At 42.4% G+C, this 20,499-nt stretch overlaps 6 non-coding genes across 6 annotated transcripts; 3 read left to right on the top strand and 3 right to left on the bottom strand.

The window, feature by feature from the left end:
* Positions 1–10,256: 10,256 nt before the first annotated feature.
* Positions 10,257–10,330, bottom strand: TRNAN-GUU (transfer RNA asparagine (anticodon GUU)). Its single transcript has one exon. It is a non-coding gene; the product is annotated as a tRNA-Asn (tRNA).
* A 2,511-nt stretch (positions 10,331–12,841) lies between these two features.
* On the top strand, positions 12,842–12,914 carry TRNAA-AGC (transfer RNA alanine (anticodon AGC)). Its single transcript has one exon. It is a non-coding gene; the product is annotated as a tRNA-Ala (tRNA).
* Positions 12,915–14,418: 1,504 nt separating this feature from the next.
* Positions 14,419–14,492, bottom strand: TRNAN-GUU (transfer RNA asparagine (anticodon GUU)). Its single transcript has one exon. It is a non-coding gene; the product is annotated as a tRNA-Asn (tRNA).
* Positions 14,493–16,454: 1,962 nt separating this feature from the next.
* Positions 16,455–16,527, top strand: TRNAA-AGC (transfer RNA alanine (anticodon AGC)). Its single transcript has one exon. It is a non-coding gene; the product is annotated as a tRNA-Ala (tRNA).
* A 1,077-nt stretch (positions 16,528–17,604) lies between these two features.
* On the bottom strand, positions 17,605–17,678 carry TRNAN-GUU (transfer RNA asparagine (anticodon GUU)). The gene has a single exon. It is a non-coding gene; the product is annotated as a tRNA-Asn (tRNA).
* A 1,087-nt stretch (positions 17,679–18,765) lies between these two features.
* Positions 18,766–18,838, top strand: TRNAA-AGC (transfer RNA alanine (anticodon AGC)). The gene has a single exon. It is a non-coding gene; the product is annotated as a tRNA-Ala (tRNA).
* Positions 18,839–20,499: the final 1,661 nt, after the last annotated feature.

Below are 20,499 nucleotides of genomic sequence, written 5' to 3' on the forward strand. Positions count from 1 at the left end.
CTGCCTCCTCATGTGCAATTTTGATGCCTTTGCAGCTGTTGACATCCAAAAATATGACAGATCTGCTTTGTTTTCAAATGCAATACGTGCTTCATTATTGCATCGAAGCTCAAGAAGTGCCTCTGCCAACCCTTGAGGCTCTTCTGGTACAACAGCAAATTCACATTTAAAGGGGTCTACAATCCAACTGACAGCATGTGAATCGGCAGCATTACCCCCAAGAATTTTATTTTTACCCCATTTGGGGTAATCTACCCCTGTTCCCTGACAACTGGTCTAATCGCATTAATTAATTGACATTTCCATTTGGATTACTGCAGGGAAGAAGATTCAAATCTGATTATTTTAAAGGAAAGGGGAAACAACAGATGTTATTTAATTTAACTTAATTTTAAATTAGTGTATTTTTTTTTGATTACATTTTATATTGAAAATGTGACTTTCACATTGAATAATAACTCAATAAACAAGACATATTCTCTCTTCTGTATATGACACTTTATTACATTATTTTATTGTGTACAAATAGGGTACTGTGACTTAAGCATTTGCTATTAATAATATCAAGCAGCATCTCTAAGCTTTCTCTGCACTATGGTGACATTTGAGCTGGAGATAACTTCAGAAGTGTCCGACTGAACGTATATATGGAAGTGTTTGCACGCGTAGTTTTCCAGCGCATATTCTAAGCGCACATGCATCCATCTTTAAATGAGTCTCACAGTGTCCATTGTCTCTTACACTTGGGCAATGGGCACTTATATGTCAAATCTGTATTTTTAATGGTGCCAGCCAGACAGCAAAATTGCACTGTAAAAGATTCAAAAAAAGGAGAAAGGGCCAGTGCATATCTGTATAGGTCTGCCAGAATTAAAAATCAGGTATTGGTTTCGTATTTTGTCCAAAACATGCAAGCCCCCAACCTAACGTCAAGATTCAGCATTTATTACCAATCACAGTTCATCTAACGTTCCTCTATCCATGCGCTGAATGAGTGTCGCTCAGACACAGGCAATAATGACTGAGCGGTCTATTTATACCCACAGCAAAATTGGCACGTAAATTATCATTGGGATCAATTTATCAAAGTCACGCAGGGCAGCCCATCCAATAAGAGACTGTACGAGCGATGACTTAATTTTACTTACAACTCTGGGTTCTTTACAGAGTTAGTTCCGTTATATAACAGAGGGGGACGAGCACGAAGTCTGCTGGAGAGGGATCTGAAGATCCTCCTACCGCGATGCTCTCCACATAGGATAGATTAGCTAATACCATCATCAGATCGCGTTAAGCTATTGGGGGGGGGGGGGGGAGGTCTGAAAAGCTAAGCTTTCCAGAGCTTGATAAATTGGCCCATACCGCTGTCCCCCATTGAGAATAATGGGGATTACAGTATTGTGCGGTAGTTTGCCTAATACAGGAGAAATCTCTGCTATCTCCTGGGTTAGGCTAATGTTAAATAGCCCCACACTCTAATTTTGCCTAACCCATACAGAAACTGACCTTTACACATGATTTTAGGCTTCACAAATACCCTGGTGTGTTAAAACCCTACATCTGTTGAAAATTGCATTTGAGTTGCATGGATTTCCTTAGGGAACAGGAAATGTCCCAGCAGGGAATGCTGGTACCTGTAGTCCCATACCAGCTGAAAAACTGTATATCGCTTATCTTTTGGCTATGAAGCATTGCAACGTGTTATAGATAAAGAAAAATAATATCATTACATTATCGATTATCTACAAATATAGATCTAACAGACAGCATCCATCCACAGAAGACAAGTACAAAGCATCGTCACACTGCAGGACCGAAAGACAGAGCTTTTCCAGTATATAAATTCCTTTTAAATAATGAGAAAATCTAATTTCCAGTGGCATAATGTAAAGTCAATTCTGTTGATTGGCGACAGTAGAGATTACACTTGGCATTGATGAATACAGATTGGAGTTTTTACACACTGACAAATCAATGAATAAATATTAACTGTGAAATAAATGAATGTTAATTTTAAATAATGTGATGTCTGGTAGACAGATCGATCAAGAGGAATGTGGGAGAGATAAAATGGGATATGACACGAGGCGGCTGATTGAAAATTCCAACTAAGAAACTAGCTGGGAGTAATTTAGTTTGTGACATCACAGGTTGTGTCATTTATTATAAGAAATGTTTTCCCCATATCAATACGGCCTGCCGCTACACAGTACGCCGTTATTTCTATAGCGGGACATTCTGACCACGGGCCTGATTCATGTTTGGATGCAACCTGCACGCAAGTTGCGTTTTAAAAACAAACGCGGAACCTGAGCACAATTTCAACTGTATTCAAATCAAAGTGGATGTCAAGATACATTTCCATTTGAATCTGGGGAGGTAAATGTATCAAGCTGCGAGTTTCTGGCAGGTTTAAAAAGTGGAGATGTTGCCTATAGCAACCAATCAGATTCTAGCTGTCATTTTGTAGAATGTACTAAATAAATGATCACTAGACTTTGATTGGTTGCTAGAGGCAACATCTACACTTTTCAAACCCCTGGGTGTAAATACCCCCTGACTAAATGTTATTTGCTGTCTATAAACAGACAGAACAGACTGCAGGATAGACACAAGCAGAAGTGTAATAAAAGGTCACATCAGTAAAAATGAAAAATATATATTTTGTAATAATTTTTTCCCAATTAAATACATGTGAAAATGCATTTAATGCGTGCTGTAAATACACTGAGTTTTTATTAGAGATGTTCGGGCTCGGTTTTCTGAAAACCGAGCCCACCCGAAGTTAGGGAACGAGCCTGTATTTTTGAGCGTCCTCGGATCTGAATCAAGGCACAATGTCAATGTTGCGTTGTTGGATCTCGAGGGTTTTGGATTCCATAAGTACCTCCCTCCCCAGGAGATCCAGCGCCATTGCTCACACAGAAACAGGGGTAGCAGTGTTCTTGTCACTCTCCAGTCTCCAGTGACATTGCTCAGTGCCATTGCTCACACAGAAACAGGGGTAGCAGTGTTCTTGTCACTCTCCAGTCTCCAGTGACATTGCTCAGAGCCATTGCACACACAGAAACAGGGAAAGCAGTGTTCTTGACACTCTCCAGAGATATTGCTCAGTGCCATTGCTCACACAGAAACAGAAGGGGTAGCAGTGTTCTTGTCACTCTCCAGTCTCCAGTGACATTGCTCAGAGCCATTGCTCACAAACAGGGGAAGCAGTGTTCTTGTCACTCTCCAGTCTCCAGTGACATTGCTCAGAGCCATTGCTCACAAACAGGGGAAGCAGTGTTCTTGACACTCTCCAGAGATATTGCTCAGTGCCATTGCTCACACAGAAACAGGAGGGGTAGCAGTGTTCTTGTCACTCTCCAGTCTCGAGTGACATTGCTCACACAGAAACAAGAGGGGTAGCAGTGTTCTTGTCACTTGACAATTATTGACTGGAAATTAATGTTATTGTGGTTAATAATAATGTAGGAACAAAAAAGAGCCAAATTATGTGATTTTAGAAAAAAATGGGGACCCAAAAAAAAACATGCGAGGGCGGTTTTGCCAAAACCAAAACACGAAGTTAATCCAGATCCAAAGCCAAAACCAAAACACGGGGATCAGTGAACATCTCTAGTTTTTACATTCAATCTTACTTGCTTGCACATGTTCTGTGTAAGCTATGTGTAGTTTTTAAAACAAAGACAATGCCGTTTCAGTCGGCACTGACACCTGCCCTGTAGCTGGTGTAAGTGATACGGCTGAAAACAAACGTACTTACGAGAAACACAGGATCTGAATCGACATTACTGCACATGGCCTATGTGGATCCGCGCCCTTCCCACCCTCGTTCCACCGCTCAACTCGTAGGCACTCGTGTCATTTGCGTTTAGACATGAATTGTCTGCAATTGTATTCGTTGGTGTAAGGTCCATTTCTGACACGTGTGGAACTATTTCACACAAGATACGATACTGTATGTGTGTTATATATCCCCTGAATGTGCACGAAGCAGCCACCAAACAGTGGTATTAACTTCTGAGCCTCAGTCAGGGTCCTCCTGTTGGTTACGTAGTGAATCTGGCCCGTAGGCGAGGGGGTCCCAGTATTGTTGGTTACCCTCCTCACAGGGTCCAAAAGAGCACAGCGGAGCCTTCTGCTATGGATGTGCAGACACCCCTTAACTCTGAGAGCAGGACGGGGGTCCAGAAGGATAGGGCAGCAATTTTGTCCAGATTTTCTATGGAGCCACGCCCTGTCCCGCCCCTGAAGAGCGGTATGTTGGCACTTCACAGTATTGGGCTTTTGAGTTTCAATCTAAACAGGGAGCTGTATGTTCTCCTCGTGTTCACATAAGTTTCCTCCAGAAAATCCCAAAACATCCCATTTAATAATTGGCTTCAGTATAAATTGGCCCCAGGGTGTGGTTGCATAGCTGTGGTAAGGAAATTAGATTGTAAGCTCCACTGGGGTAGAGACTGATGTGAAGGAATAAACATTCTCTGATTGTACAGCAATGCATAATACATTGATACGTAATTATAAGATAATAATAATAGAGGCTGGAACTCTCACCTAGCTCAACAACATCTGTATAAAAAGTGAGTTATGATGTCATCACCTATAATCAGAGAGTTCTGATGTCATTACCTATAATCAGGGAGTTCTGATGTCATCACCTATAATCGGAGTGTTCTGATGTCATCACCTATAATCAGAGAGTTCTGATGTAATCCCCTATAATCAGAGAGTTCTGATGTCATTACTTATAATCGGAGTGTTCTTATGTCATCACCTATAGCCAGAGTTCTGATGTCATCACCTATAAGCAGAGTTCTGATGTCATCACCTATAATCAGAGTGCTCTGATGTCATCATCTATAATCAAAGAGTTCTGATCTCATCACTTATAATCGGAGTATTCTGATATTAGACTGGCAGACTAAAGACTCAAGTAGATCCTATATGGGACCTATGCACATTTGTATATGTCATGGGTATTAATGCAAGTTGATGACTTTGCTTATCCAGATGATTTGAAACTATTCTGGATGACATAGTGGAGGACTCGAGGACCCCAGGTTTCTCCTTCCATGTTCCTGGTCTCTGTCAAAAACGACCAAACAGCAGCTACAGGGACACCAGGTAAATGACAACATCCCCTATATAAGATGCTTCCAAATCTCAGCAGAGTAGCTGAACCTTACGTACCTCAAAGCCGGAGAACCAGATACCTGTACTCCGTACCGCCGTATCTAAGGCCAGCTGTCTTTTCAAAGACATTAACTTAAGATTTGCACCGTGGCTGTGTGAGATGAACCCTGTGTGATCTTCCAGAGATTTAATCTGCAGCCACTTTACAGATCTCTACCCCACAGTCTGCACATCAGAAGCTTTTTGAGTAGATCATTTCCTTGCCATCCACGTCTTTTTTCTGTAAATTTATTTCTGGATATTGCGGGCCTACTGCATACAGTTAGAGCAAAAATATTTTAAGCCCTTAAAGCAACAGCGACATATTTTCATCCCTTTGTTAATCGTACGCTTGACCCTTATAATCTCTCTCTATAGAAAAAGTCAAACCAGTTCCCCAAGTCTGTGAGCCTAAGGAGGCTTACAGGTGATTTGCTTTGAACCTGGACAATGGCTCCACAGGAAACAAAGACAAAGAGGGCACTTTATAAATAGACTCCACAATCACGGATATTGTGCGTTACAGAATAGGATGATTTTAACAGTTATCTCCGTCTTCAAGTATTGTCATGTGAATAGGTCTCCAAACTACGGACTTAAGTTCCCATGATGAGGATGAGACCATAGAAAAAATACATTTAACTCTAATTTTCAAGCACTTCATTGTAAGAATTTGTAGCTGGTGTAATTCAATCTGTAAACCATTAGACACCAGTGACCAAGCAGGATTTAATGCTGGGTGCACTTGTGTAATTACATGGGACAGCCTGTAGAGGGAGTAAGTCAATGGTTTTACATGCACCTGGGCATCGCCATTTCTTTCCCTTGTGCATTTCTATGAGAGACTGGGTGGTGTGGTCCTGGGAGCTATAACAGAGGTGGGTTGGCAGCAGAATGGGGCCACACAAAGCACAGTTCATCCTATGACCCCTGACAAATATTTATATTAATGCAATAAGGAATATATTGACATGACTCCCGGTGCTGAATGAATCCCTGACAGATTTGTAAAACTGCCCATACTGTAGCAGACCAGCACTGGTTGAGCCAAACTAAATGTAATAATAGGAACCAACAGAAGCTGAATTAGCGCTCTAGTGTAGACTGAATTTAAACGAAGCAGAAACAAGTATTATGCATTAAAGGTTTTTTTTGGTGGGGAAAATAAGGACTGCTCTGGAAAAAGCGGGACATGTGGTAGCCCTGGTTAAGGCCAACACTGAGCACAACCCTGCTCAGTCTGTGCAGCCTATGGGGTATATTTACTAAATGGCGGGTTTGAAAAGTGGAGATGTTGCCTATAGCAACCAATCAGATTCTAGTTATCATTTATTTAGTACATTCTACAAAATGACAGCTAGAATCCGATTGGTTGCTATAGGCAAATGAGCCACCCTAAGTAATGTCTCTCAGTTAAACATTAGGTTACACATGAGCATTACTTAAGATGACAAGCAAAGCAGCGCCGTTACATAACCTCATGTACAGAACTGAAGCCGTCTCCTTTCTAGCGAGCGCTGTGGGAGGAGGGATGTGATGTCCAGGTTACTGCAGAGAACTTAGCTCTCTACTGTGCCCACTGACGTCACGTGGTATTCCAACGTCCCAGAATGCCTTGTCCCAGCAACAGTTCCAGTGTTAGCTCTGCCGCTCCTAGTCTGCTGCGCTGGGGAGAGACACACCACAAGGCAGAAAGCCCAGATTAATGATTTCAGTTGAATTTTTAAACAACAAAATATAAACATATAACTGCGTCGCAAATTCTATATATTATATATAACGTTGTTTTTAAAAAATAAAAAAACATATACAGTCAAGTCCATAAATATTGGGACATCGACACAATTCTTATATGTTGGGCTCTATACACCACCACAATGAATTTGAAATGAAATAAACAAGATGTGCTTTAACTGCAGATTTCCAGCTTTTATTTCAGGGTATTTACATCCAAATCAGGTGAACAGTGTAGGAATTACAACGGTTTCTATATGTGCCTCCCACTTTTTAAGGGACCAAAAGTAATGGGACAAACTAAACAATCCTACATCAAACTTTCACTTTTTAATACTTTGTTGCAAATCCTTTGCAGTCAATTTCAGCCTGAGGTCTGGAAGGCATAGACATCACCAGACGCTGGGTTTCATCCCTGGTGATGCTCTGCCAGGCCTCTACTGCAAATGTCTTCAGTTCCTGCTTGTTCTTGGGGCATTTTTCCTTCAGTTTTGTCTTTATCAAGTGAAATGCATGCTCATTCGGATTCAGGTCACGTTTTTGGCCATTGCATAACATTCCACTTGTTAGCCTTAAAAAACTCTTTGGTTGCTCTTCATTGGCAGCCATACATGCCCACGCCATGGCACTACCACCACCATGCTTCACTGATGAGGTGGTATGTTTTGGATCATGAGCAGTTCCTTTCCTTCTCCATAATCTTCTCTTCCCATCACTCTGGTACAAGTTGATCTTTGTCTCATCTGTCCATAGGATGTTGTTCTGTCATCCACCACAGTTGTTTTCCGTGGTCTTACGGGTCTTTTGGTGTTGCTGAGCTCTCCGGAGCATTCTTTCTTTTTAAGAATGTTCCAAACAGTTGATTTGGCCACACTTAATGTTTTTGCCATCTCTCTGATCCTAATGATGGCTTGCTTCACTGATAGTGACCGCTCTTTGGATCTCAAATTGAGAGTCGACAACAACAGATTCCAAATGCAAATGTCACACCTAGAATCAACTCCAGAACTTTTACCTGCTTAATTGATGATGAAATAACGAGGGAATAGCCCACACATGTCCATGAAATAGCTTTTGAGTCGATTGTCCCATTACTTTTGGTCCCTTAAAAAAGTGGGAGGCACATATAGAAACCTTTGTAATTCCTACACCGTTCACCTGATATGGAATTAAAGCTGAAAGTCTGCAGTTAAAGCACATATTGTTTGTTTCATTTCAAATCCATTGTCGTGGTTTATAGAGGCCAAAATATGAGAATTGTGTCGATGTCCCAATATTTATGGACTTTACTGTATATATACTGTCCATCCAGACACAAACACATACATATAAATACATACACACATATTTTATACCTCTTTTACTAAAAGATTTATGAATTGATTTATTAAAGACATAACCGGTTGCCAGAGATTGCGAGAATCGGCGGGTTGTTGGAACCGCCGCTTAGTATATATACCCCCTTGAGTATAAATCACGGATGTCTGTTCATGTCTTATGCTAAAGCATACAATTAAATTATGCAGCAACCTTCACTATCTCATGCCAAATATATTTAAATATCATTCACTACTAGGTGACATTTGTTAACAAAGGAAAAATGTATTTTACCACTTTTTTTGATAGAAATGTTAAACGTTGGAAGAAAATGGAAAGTGAACTTGTTGCTCTTTGCTGCCCTCTAGTGTACATGAATCACTACAGCAAAAAGTAAAACAATAAAATGATATGTGCAGTTAAACGCAGATTCTACAGCCGTGGAAATATATTAAGGGGTCTACTAATTATCCTGGCTACCACAGGACTTCATGCAATTTATGAGAGGGTTAACCTATTTACCGAAGCTTACCGCCGTCCTTACACTTCTATGGGGATGACGGGATTAGGCAATTTATCTAGCGTCGAAAAGCAAAGATTTTCTCCGCAAGTAACGCCTCCCCAAGATGTCCTGTTAAGACTCATTTCATTATTTTAGCCTCTCAGACTCCTCATAACTTCCTTGTCTCGACTGTCTCCCCCAATCGATACCACCCTATTTGTGTCTCCCCCTTTGCTTTAAGGTGTAAGCTCTCAGGAGCAGGACCCTCTTTCCATGTGTTCTCCTTATACTATTCCATCACCCTCTGTACCTCTAGGCTGCTACCCTAACCCTGTTTTCTTCAGCCCAGACCTACGTCCCATTACCATTACTCTCATCCACTGTCCCATAAATAACCGGATCTGCATTACCGACTTGTCTGTGTGTAATGTGTACATGTCTGGTCTTTGCATAAATTTGCCTTTTATGCATTACTGCGATATGGACCGCTGCTGTCTGTGTATTGTATAATACTGTATATGTCATGTACCGCTTGTGACACGTAATAAATTAAAAATAATAAAAGTAATATTTTTGATGGAAGCGACAGTTGTTATAAGGGAAACTGTTGTAATAAATAGACACAGCTCCAAACAGAGGAGAATTAAACAGCAGGTAAAGCTAAGAGACTAAATACACCATATAATAAGAAGTATCTCGCTAGCTTACAATCTAGATTGCAATGGGGAAAAAGTGATTACTGGGGATCCAGTCACGCAGCAATATAGGTTTGTGGGGTCAGAGGGTTGTTCTATTATAGGAAGAGATTAAGGGATGGATTTACTAAAGCTGAAGGTGTTGCCCACAGCAACCAATCATAGTCTAGCTATCATTTTATAGAATGTAGTAGATAACTGATAGGTAGAATGTGATTGGTTGCTATGGGCAACATCTCCACTTTTCCTTTAAGAAGATTTAGTAAATCTACCACTAAATGTAAGTTGAACAGGAACTGGTTGGAAATCGTACAGAGTAGCCTAAGGGGGGAAAGAGCGCAGATTGGAAATTCATAACTCTTGACCAAAGGGTTGAGTTTTCCAGAAGTGCACAAAAGGTTTAGAACCTGTTGTATGCAGGGCTGCCAAGAGGAATTCAGGGCCCCGGTACAACAAATTCATGCCCCCCCCCCCCCTTATAGTTGAGCATGCTAAAAAAAATTGCGCCGCCTTACGGAAAGAAAGAAAAAAAAAGTTTTAGAAAAAAAAAAAAATCGGCAGCGCAAGGGCCCGGGCCGGACCCCCTGACATGCCCGGGCCCAGGTAATTAGTACCCGCTCCCCCCCCTCTCTCGGCGGCCCTGGTTGTATGAGGGGGGGAAATCGACAGAATGGATGCAGTCGGAATAAAATGGAAATCGGAGCAAGTAATGGGAACGGGAGATATACCAATACTTCTGTTATTTTCAAAGCTTTTAGTCATGACTGTACTATACATGATGATGTTTGTTACTGGACAATCCTGTAGCCAGAGAAGGAAAAAATCTTCAACGTCCCTGGGTGGGCTTGAACCACCAACCTTTCGGTTAACAGCCGAACGCGCTAACCGATTGCGCCACAGAGACACAATATCCAGTAGAAGGATTACATCTTTAGATAGGAAAGTTCTATGAGGAAAACGCAGCTGTATTTTGGGGTGGAAGACCAGGGGGCATACTATTTACCAGGGGCAATAATTATATTTTTATGATGTAGCAACACTTAATATTTCCAGATGGCGCCACCATTTAAAGTACATAGTTGTAGTAATTTACTGTTTCACAGCATTGGCTAAAGGAAGGGGAATTAGCTCAAATGGTAGAGCGCTTGCTTAGCATGCAAGAGGTAGCGCAATCGATGCCCACATTCTCCAAGAAGCTTCTTGGAAACAATGTTTCTTTCAAATCTACTACAGCACATTGCTGAGGCACATAAGCCTGACCTCATTATTTATTAATGGCTTTCATTCTTCTTTCTATGATGCTAAATTGCTCCTTATTTTTCAAAATAATTTGCCAGCATCCAAAATTAATCCAGAGAGTCCCTGAATCTGTCCTTGATATATTCTTCTGGTAGAATTGTCAGCTGCATTTTATACGCTCTCAGGTTTTACATTTTAAAAGCTCTTTCTAGCAGTATCTGAAACTATTTGCAAACCATTGGACCAGCCCATAGGCATCTTGCTTTGCACAAAAAGGGCTTCACAGGCAAGGATATTGCTGCTAGTAAGATTGCACCTAAATCCACCATTTATCAGATCATCAAGAACTTCAAGAAGAGAGGTTCAATAGATGTGAAGAAGGCTTCAGGGCGCCCAAGAATGTCAAGGAAACGCCAGGATGTCTCCTAAAAAGTTGATGCAGCTGCAGGATCGGGGCACCACCAGTGCAGAGCTTGCTAAGGAATGGCAGCAGGCAGGTGTGAGTGCATCTGCACGCAAAGTGAGGCAAAGACTTTTGGAGGATGACCTGGTGTCAAGAAGGCCAGCAAAGTAGCCACTTCTCTCCAGGAAAAACATCAGGGACAGACTGATATTCTGCAAAGGTACAGGGATTGGACTGCTGAGGACTGGGGTTAAGTCATTTTCTCTGATGAATCCCCTTTCAGGTTGTTTGGGGCATCCGTAAAAACGCTTGTCCGGAGAAGGAAAGGTGAGCGCTACCATCAGTCCTGTGTCACGCCAACAGTAAAACAGTAAAACAACCTGAGACCATTCATGTGTGGGGTTGTTTCTCAGCCAAGGGAGTGGGCTCAATCGCAATTTTGCCTAAGAACACAGCCATGAATAAAGAATGGTACCAAGACATCCTCTAAGAGCAACTTCTCCCAAACATCCAAGAACAGTTTGGTGATGAACAATGCCTTTTCCAGCATGATGGAGCACCTTGCCATAAGGCAAAAGTAATAACTAAGTGGCTCAGGGATCAAAACATCGAAATATTGGGTCCATGGCCAGGAATCTTCCCAGATCTTAATCCCATTGAGAACTTGTGGTCAATCCACAAGAGACGGGTGGACAAACTAAAACCCACAAATTCTGACAAACTCCAAGCATTGATTAGACAAGAATGGGCGACCATCAGTCAGTATGTGGCCCAGAAGTTGATTGACACAATGCCAGGGCGAATTGCAGAGGTCTTCAAAAAGAAGGGTCATCACTGCAAATATTGACTCTTTGCATAAACTTAATGTAATTGTCAATAAAAGCCTTTGACACTTATGAAATGCTGGTAATGTTACCTCAGTATAACATAGCAACATCTGACAAAAAGGTCTAAAAACACTGAAGCAGCAAACATTGTGAAAACCAATACTTGTGTCATTGTCAAAAATTTTAGCCTTGACTGTACTATAGATGATGCTGTAAGTTACTGGACAATCGTGTAGCTGGAGGAGGAAAATGTATTAAACGTCCTGGGGTGCGCTTGAACCACCAACCTTTCGGTTAATAGCCGAATGCGCTAACCGATTGCGCCACAGAGACACAAGGTGAGGTGAAGGATTATATCTTTAGAAAGGAAACTTCAAAGTTCTATAAGAAAAACGCAGCTGTATTTTGGGGTGGAAAACCTAGGGGCATACTATTTACCAGTGTGGCAGTAATTATATTTTTATAACACAAGGGCCACAATACAGGAAAGATATCACTGCCATCCAGGGGCGGATCTAGAAAACTGTTGTACCCGGGGCGATTTAGGGGGGGTGATTTAGGCCCAGCCCCCTTTCTAACATCTTAGGCTGCCGACGGCTACACACTATGTGCAGGTCCGTCCAGCCGTGACAGGCAGGGACAGTGTGCTGCCCGGCTGCTCTGATTGTGTTTTAAACACAATCAGAGCAGCCGGGCAGCACACTGTCCCTGCCTGTCACGGCTGAACGGACCTGCACATACTGTGCAGCCGTCGGCAGCAAGTGTCTGCTAGGGGGAATAATTGCCCCGACTGCCCCCCCCTGGATCCGCCACTGCTGCCATCAATTTTTGAGGTATCACAATTAGGAGTATACAAATTTGCATGCTACACAGTGCCTAATACATAAGTATATCTGGACTCAAAGCTCTTTTCTGTTTCATATCGTCAGCGTATCACCTTAAGGAAGGGGAATTAGCTCAAATGGTAGAGCGCTCGCTTAGCATGCGAGAGGTAGCGGGATCGATGCCCGCATTCTCCAAGAAACTTTTTGGAAACAATATTTCTTTCAAATCCACTACAATATATCGCTGAGGCACATAAGCCTGACCCAGTGCCGTAACTAGACATTTTGGTGCCCTGGGCGAGACAGGGCACCGGCGCCCCCCATCTAAGTGGGAGTGGCATTTGACAAGTGGGTGTGGCCAACCTGTGTGGGTGTGGCTAGCTTTTTACAGAGAGAGAGAGACACAACATTCACCTCTCTTTAACTAGTGCTTTTGGCATCAAACCAAATGTTAGCTTTAGTTTAGTAAGTTAGACATTCAGGCAGCCTAAAACCTCTCCATGTGGTACTAGCCGAGCAAAGAACTAACATGTACACAATGAGCAGATTGACTTTTATGTGATTATGGGGGAAATCAAGCTAATTTTGGGGTCACACACATGACTATATCAGGGCATATTGCAGTTATTGCTGCTATTTTAACCAACCAACCTAAGCTACGTGACCATCTCCATCTATAAACTGAGACCAATTGCCATTTTGTTAAAAGTAACTATGCCATCAAAAAGATACTGAAATAATCCTGTAGGTGTCATATAAAAAATTTGCCAATCGTCAGTAATTTAATTCTACTATAATGTATTTAAAGGGATTAATTAAATAATTTAAAGCGGGTCATTATGTCTCAGACAATGAGGCTCCTGTATCTCTGGACCGCAGTGAAGTATAACTATCTCTGGGGTAGGAGAGATACAAAGGAGGGCTAAATACAACTGTGATACATATTATATTCTCCAGAGGGGGGGGGGGTCATCACACAGGGGGGGTGCTACGTGTTTATTTGGGCACAAGACATGGCACAAGTCATTATATTAACAGATGTTACTGACAATCGATTCCTCAATACCTGGAATAGCTTCGTGCTTCTGCCCTCAGTGGAACAAGCAGGAAGTTCGGGATTCAAATGCCGGACTTCCTGTCAGTGGAATGCATGTGCGTTCCACTGACAGGAAGTCCGGCATTTGAATGCCGAACTTCCTGCTTTCGGTGCGTTCCACTGCAGGCAGAAGCGCCAAGCTATTCCAGGTATTGAGGAATCGATTGTTGCTTGGGTATCGGGCGGCTGCGCCCACTTGGGCTTGCGCCCGGGGAGGTCGCACCGCCCGCACCACCGTCGTTACGGCTCTGGCCTGACCACATTATTTAATAGGCTTTAGGTTTCCTTCTATAATAGTAAATTGCTTATTGTTTTTTAAAATAATGTGCGAGCATCCAGAATGTCCCTGAATCTGTCCTTGATATATTCTTCCGGTAGATTTGTCAGCTGCATTTTATACACAGCCTTTTCTAGCAGTATCTGAAACTATTTGCAAACCATTGGATCAGCACGTAGGTATGTTGTATGTTCATGTATTATGTTGTAAGTTTGTGCATTGAGGAAATGTGAAGAAAGCAGTCTGGTAAATGTACACATATATACTATACATGATGCTGTATGTTACTGGACAATCCTGTAGCCGGAGGAGGAAAAAATCTTAAACGTCCCTGGGTGGGCTTGAACCACCAACCTTTCGGTTAACAGCCGAACGCGCTAACCGATTGCGCCACAGAGACACAAGGATGAATTGAAGGATTATATCTTTAGAAAGGAAAGTTCAAAGTTCTATGAGGAAAACGCAACTGTAGTTTGGGGGTGAAGACCTAGTGGTATACCATTTACCAGTGGAGTAATAAATATAATTTTATGATGTGGCAACACTTAATTTTGCTAGATGGCAACACCATTTAAAGTACATAGTTGTGGCACTAACAAACCGCATAGCTTCACAATACAAGATGAAGGTAGAGAAGATTCCATTGATGGCAAGGAACATACTTAGTCCACCTAACTCTGCCCAAATACAGAGTTGGCGCCAAGGATGCACTAACGTTTTGTTTTATATGGCTATAAAGTGGTAGGAGGGTGGACTAGGAATGTCCTAGACGGATTACATGAACAAGACAGTAAATGCAATTTAATGTTGTGGTTTCTCCAGTGACCTGAGATCTATTTAATCCAACACTTGTGGGATGACACAAACCCATTCCCTGCCCATAAAGACAAATACATATATACATACAGTGTCGGTCTGGGGCATGAAGGGCCCAACAGGGAAAACAATTACTGGGGCACACCTAATACCATGTAGCGCTGCAAAGCGGGTGCTGGGGGAGCTGGTGCAATTAAGACAGGGGGTTATCATTTTAGACAAATTTTAGACAAATACACAGGCACTACTGTTAGGTGCACACAGCTCTGCCTTCACAAGCAGTACGTTGAAGAGGGACATACCTCCCAACTGTCCTTGTAGTCAGACCAAATCCTGACTAAGCAAGAGTCACCCAAATTCGGGAATGCCCCACCAGATTCAGGACAGTTGGCAGAATGTCCTGGTCTCTCCTACCTGTTCTTGTCATTTTCACCACCTGTGGCTGCTGGTGTCTTTAGCTCAGTTCCTTCTTGTCTGGATCCTGGAATATTGGATGCTCTATTTTGAAAAAAAATGGGTACATGAAATTTTGAAAACTCCAACCCTCATCGGCATTAATAGCGCCCACATTTAATAATTAGGCCTCCCTCCAGCACCAACATTAAAGTAATAGTACTCACATATAAGAAAATAGATCTATTTCCCTCCAACCAACCCCAACATTAAATTAATAGTATTCCCATTTAATAAATAAACCTATTACCCCCTCTAAGCAGCCCCAGCAATAAATTAATAATAATTTACGTTTAATATAAGCATTTTCCACGACCATCCTCCCAAACTCAGCCTCACATTCAATAATAGACCCAATCCACCCTCAGCATTAAATTAAAGGTCTTTCACCCCATCTTAATTTAATAGGCCCCACCAATAAAATAAAAATGCCCCACTATCACCCCACAAATAAAATAGCATCCATTAAATAATTAGCCCCCATCTAAACTCCACCAATAAATTAATAGCCTAACTTCCACCCATGTACTATTAAGACACCACCCCCCATTCCCTCACACATTATAGCCTCCTTATAGTTTAGCATATGCAGCCCCCCCTATAATTTATTATAGGCAGCACCCTACCCCCCTCCCTATTAGTTTGTTAATAACATACTATAGTATCAGTATAATTACCTATTCATGGTTAGATTACTAGTTGAGTCTGAGCCCCATGTAAATTCATGTTAACTAGGAACTGAGACCTGATGATTGTTATTTACACAAGGGTCACAATACAGGAAAGATATCACTGCCATCATTTTTTGAGGTATCACAATTAGGAGTATACAAATTTGCATGCTACACACTGCCTAATACATAAGTATAGCTGGACTCAAAGCTCTTTTCTGTTTCATATCATCCCCCCTTCCCACGGGGGGAAGGGGGGATGATGGAAGTTAACTGACTTCACTATTATAATTAGATACATGTTGCTGTATGTTACTGGACAATCCTGTAGCCAGAGAAGGAAAAAATGTTAAACGTCCCTCGGTGGGCTTGAACCACCAACCTTTCGGTTAACAGCCGAACACGCTAATTGCCTCAAGGAAGGGGAATTAGCTCAAATGGTAGAGCGCTCGCTTAGCATGCGAGAGGTAGCGGGATCGATGCCCGCATTCTCCAAGAAACTTTTTGGAAACAATTTTTCTTTCAAATCCACTACAATATATATCGCTGAGGCACATAAGCCTGACCACATTATTTAATAGGCTTTAGGTTTCCTTCTATAATAGTAAATTGCTTATTGTTTTTGAAAATAATGTGCGAGCATCCAGAATTAATCCAGAGAGTTCCTGAATCTGTCCTTGATATATTCTTCAGGTAGATTTGTCAGCTGCATTTTATACGCTGTCAGATTTTCAATTTTAAAAGCCTTTTCTAGCAGTATCTAAAACTATTTGCAAACCTTTGGGTCAGCACGTAGGTATGTTGTATGTTCATGTATTATGTTGTAAGTTTGTGCATTGAGGAAATGTGAAGAAAGCAGTCTGGTAAATGTACACATATATACTACAAGTTAACCCGTGCATGATACTCATGCATTCTAGTCAAATCAAGCTACCTAAGGTGTTAAAAAGGTTCTTGTCATGCATTTGGGGCTAGCCCAGGCCTCCTCAGGGGAAGAGCGTTACTTCCCGACGTAAGCGCCCTTTTTTAACGTGGTTTTGTCCACATGTCACCACCTCATCATTCTTCTCCATCACCTCATCCTTCATCTTCATCGCCACATCCTTAACCTCCATCGTCTTACTGTTCTAAAACCTCTCGATACACAACGTTTCTGCTAAACACCTTATCGCTGTGCTCAATCAGTCTTCCTTGAAGGGCAGTATTCATAACCTGCACTTTCACATCACTGCTTCTCCGTACTCGTGAAAATGTGACATACAATTGTCCATGACCAAACACAGGCTCTGATAAATACCCACACGGTCAAGAGTTTGAGCCCTCAACTGGTAAATTTAGCCTTTACTACCCCTCCCACGGGGGGAAGGGGGGATGATGGAAGTTAACTGACTTCACTATTATAATTTTTTTGTCAAATAATGTCAGTATACCAAATTTCAGGTCAATTGGATGAGCCCTTTCTGAGAAAATAGTTTTTTCCACAAACACACACCGCTAGGCTTATATATATTAGATACATGTTGCTGTATGTTACTGGACAATCCTGTAGCCAGAGAAGGAAAAAATGTTAAACGTCCCTGGGTGGGCTTGAACCACCAACCTTTCGGTTAACAGCCGAACGCGCTAACCGATTGCGCCACAGAGACACATGGATGAATTGAAGGAGTATATCTTTAGAAAGGAAAGTTCAAAGTTCTATGAGGAAAACGCAACTGTAGTTTGGGGATGAAGCAGCACCCTACCCCCCTCCCTATTAATTTGGTAATAACATACCATAGTATCAGTATAATTACCTATTCATGGTTAGATTAGAAGTGGAGTCTGTACCCCATGTAAATTCATGTTAACTAGGAACTGAGACCTGATGATTGTTATTTACACAAGGGTCACAATACAGGAAAGATATCACTGCCATCATTTTTTGAGGTATCACAATTAGGAGTATACAAATTTGCATGCTACACACTGCCTAATACATAAGTATAGCTGGACTCAAAGCTCTTTTCTGTTTCATATCATCATAGCATTTCCTTAAGGAAGGGGAATTAGCTCAAATGGTAGAGCGCTCGCTTAGTGTTTGGATTTCCTCTACCCATGGCTTTAACAAGTTGACACGATAGACTTGCTCTTTTCACCCTCTACCAAGCTGCCGCACTCAGTAATTTACTTGCCCTATGGGATCTATTACCTCATAAGGGCCTTGCCAATGTGCATACAGCTTGCTTTCCTGAGTTGGTACTAGGACGAGCACCCTGTAACCTGCGTTAAAGGTGCATAGGGTGGCTCGGGTATCATAACCCTTCTTTTGCCGTCCCTGCGCTTTCGTCAGGTATTGTTTTACCAATGGGCCGATCTGTTGTAGTCAATCGTATTACTGGGCCACAAATTATACTATATTTGGTTCTTTGGGACCCTGCTGGTCCCACTCTTCTTTGAGGATATCCAGAACTCTGTGGGGTTGTCTCCCAAACAGGAGCTCAAAGGGACTAAACCCCATTGATGCTTGTGGCACCTCCCTTATCTCAAACATGATATAGGGTAACAGGGTGTCCGAATCTCTTTTATCCTGAGTCACAGCTCGTCTGATTGCTTTAGGGTCCTATTAAACCGCTCAACCAACCCGTCGGTTTGCGTATGATAAACCGAGGTCTGCAGTCTTTGCACCCCTAGCAAGTATATCTGGACTCAAAGCTCTTTTCTGTTTCATATCGTCAAGAGTATCACCTTAAGGAAGGGGAATTAGCTCAAATGGTAGAGCGCTCGCTTAGCATGCGAGAGGTAGCGGGATCAATGCCCGCATTCTCCAAGAAACTTTTTGGAAACAATATTTCTTTCAAATCCACTACAATATATCATCGAGGTCTGCAGTCTTTGCACCCCTAGCAATTTGCATAACTCCTTCATCAAACCTGACATGAAGGGGGTTCCCTGATCCATTAGGATCTCTTTCGGGATTCTCAGTCAAATGTACATTAACAGCAGCTCTTTGGCAATAGTGCTTGATTTAATATTCCTTAGTGGAATTGCCTCACGGTATTGTGTAGCGTAATCAAGGACTACTAATACATACTGAAGCCCTTGGGCAGACTTCTCCAAGGGACCCACTAAGTCCATAGCAATTCGCTCAAATGGAACTGGAATTATAGGAAGAGGTACCAGGGTAGCTCGATAGTCTGGTTTAGGGGCCGTCCGCTGGCACACTGGACAGGTTAACATTATCTCTTGACTGCCATACGGATCCCCAGCCAGTAAAACCTCAGGACCACTCGATTTAGAGTCTTCTTCTCTTCCAGATGCCCCCCCCAAAAGGTGTGTATGGGCTGTTGTTAGTACCAAAGGAACGTGTACCTGTGGCACCACAATAGTTGATAACTGTTTTCTCCTGTACCACTGCCATCCTATACAACAGATCCCCTTTAATTATAAAATAAGGTTCTCCCCTGGCTGGTCTCTCAGCCTTCCACACTCCATTCACTTCCACCACATATTTATAAGTATTTTTCAAAGCACTATCATTAAGTTGGTCTCTTGCAAAGTCCTGGAGTGACACAGTCCTGGATATTGGGGACCAATCTTCACCCTCTGGCAGGGCTTCTGTTCCCTCCTGACTTTCTCCAGCTAGGACTTTTCTCTCCCGTGTTCTAAAACATGACGGCAGCCTAGTTGCAGCCAAAGCCTGGCATTCAGGTTCCAAGTATTGCGGCTTCTTGGCCTTTATCTCTAGTTCCAGGTCTTGAAAGACAGGATCAAGTAAGGTCGGAGGTTCGGCTAGTGACTCAGTTGCCGGCATGTCCTGACCGATTTGGTCTGCTATAATTTCCCAGAACAGGGGAAAGTCTCACCCCAGAATAAGAGGCTATGGCAACCCTGGGGCTATTGTTGCTACCACATGCACTGTTCGCCCCATTACAGTAATGGGAAGATTGACGCAGTCATATTCCTCGGTGACCCCGTGAATGCACAGGACTTTCGCTGACGGTAGCCGGTTTCGACAGGCCTTCTGGAACCACAGTGCCGGATACCAAGGTGATTTCACTACCCAAGTCCACCAACGCTAACACCGCTTGTTGCCGTATCAGGACGGTCACTCGGAATAGCAGTGGATTCCCTGTGGACGAGGACATGGTGAAACAAGCAGGAAACCTGGGGTCTAGTTGAACCACCAAATAATTCATCGGTTCTGAACAATATCTCCAAACTCAAAACACTTCGCTGGGGTCACTTTGCGGTCTTCTCCCACCTCTGGTATTGGTTTTGGCCTAGTCTGGCTTGACAAATTTCTCAGCTGTCCGGGCCATATTTTCCACAGTGTAATACCGGTCAATAGCTGTCGCAAGCTCCTCAAACGCCTGAGGGGCGTCTGTAGCTCCAGACTCAGATTTCCTCAAAATGGTCAATAACCAGGATTTCTAACATTCTGACCAGTTTATTGCGGTCGGTCTCCAACCGTTTGTTAACTTTGCCAGG

Source organism: Mixophyes fleayi, chromosome 9 (assembly GCF_038048845.1).
Source record: "Mixophyes fleayi isolate aMixFle1 chromosome 9, aMixFle1.hap1, whole genome shotgun sequence".
Classification (NCBI taxonomy): Eukaryota; Metazoa; Chordata; class Amphibia; order Anura; family Limnodynastidae; genus Mixophyes; species Mixophyes fleayi.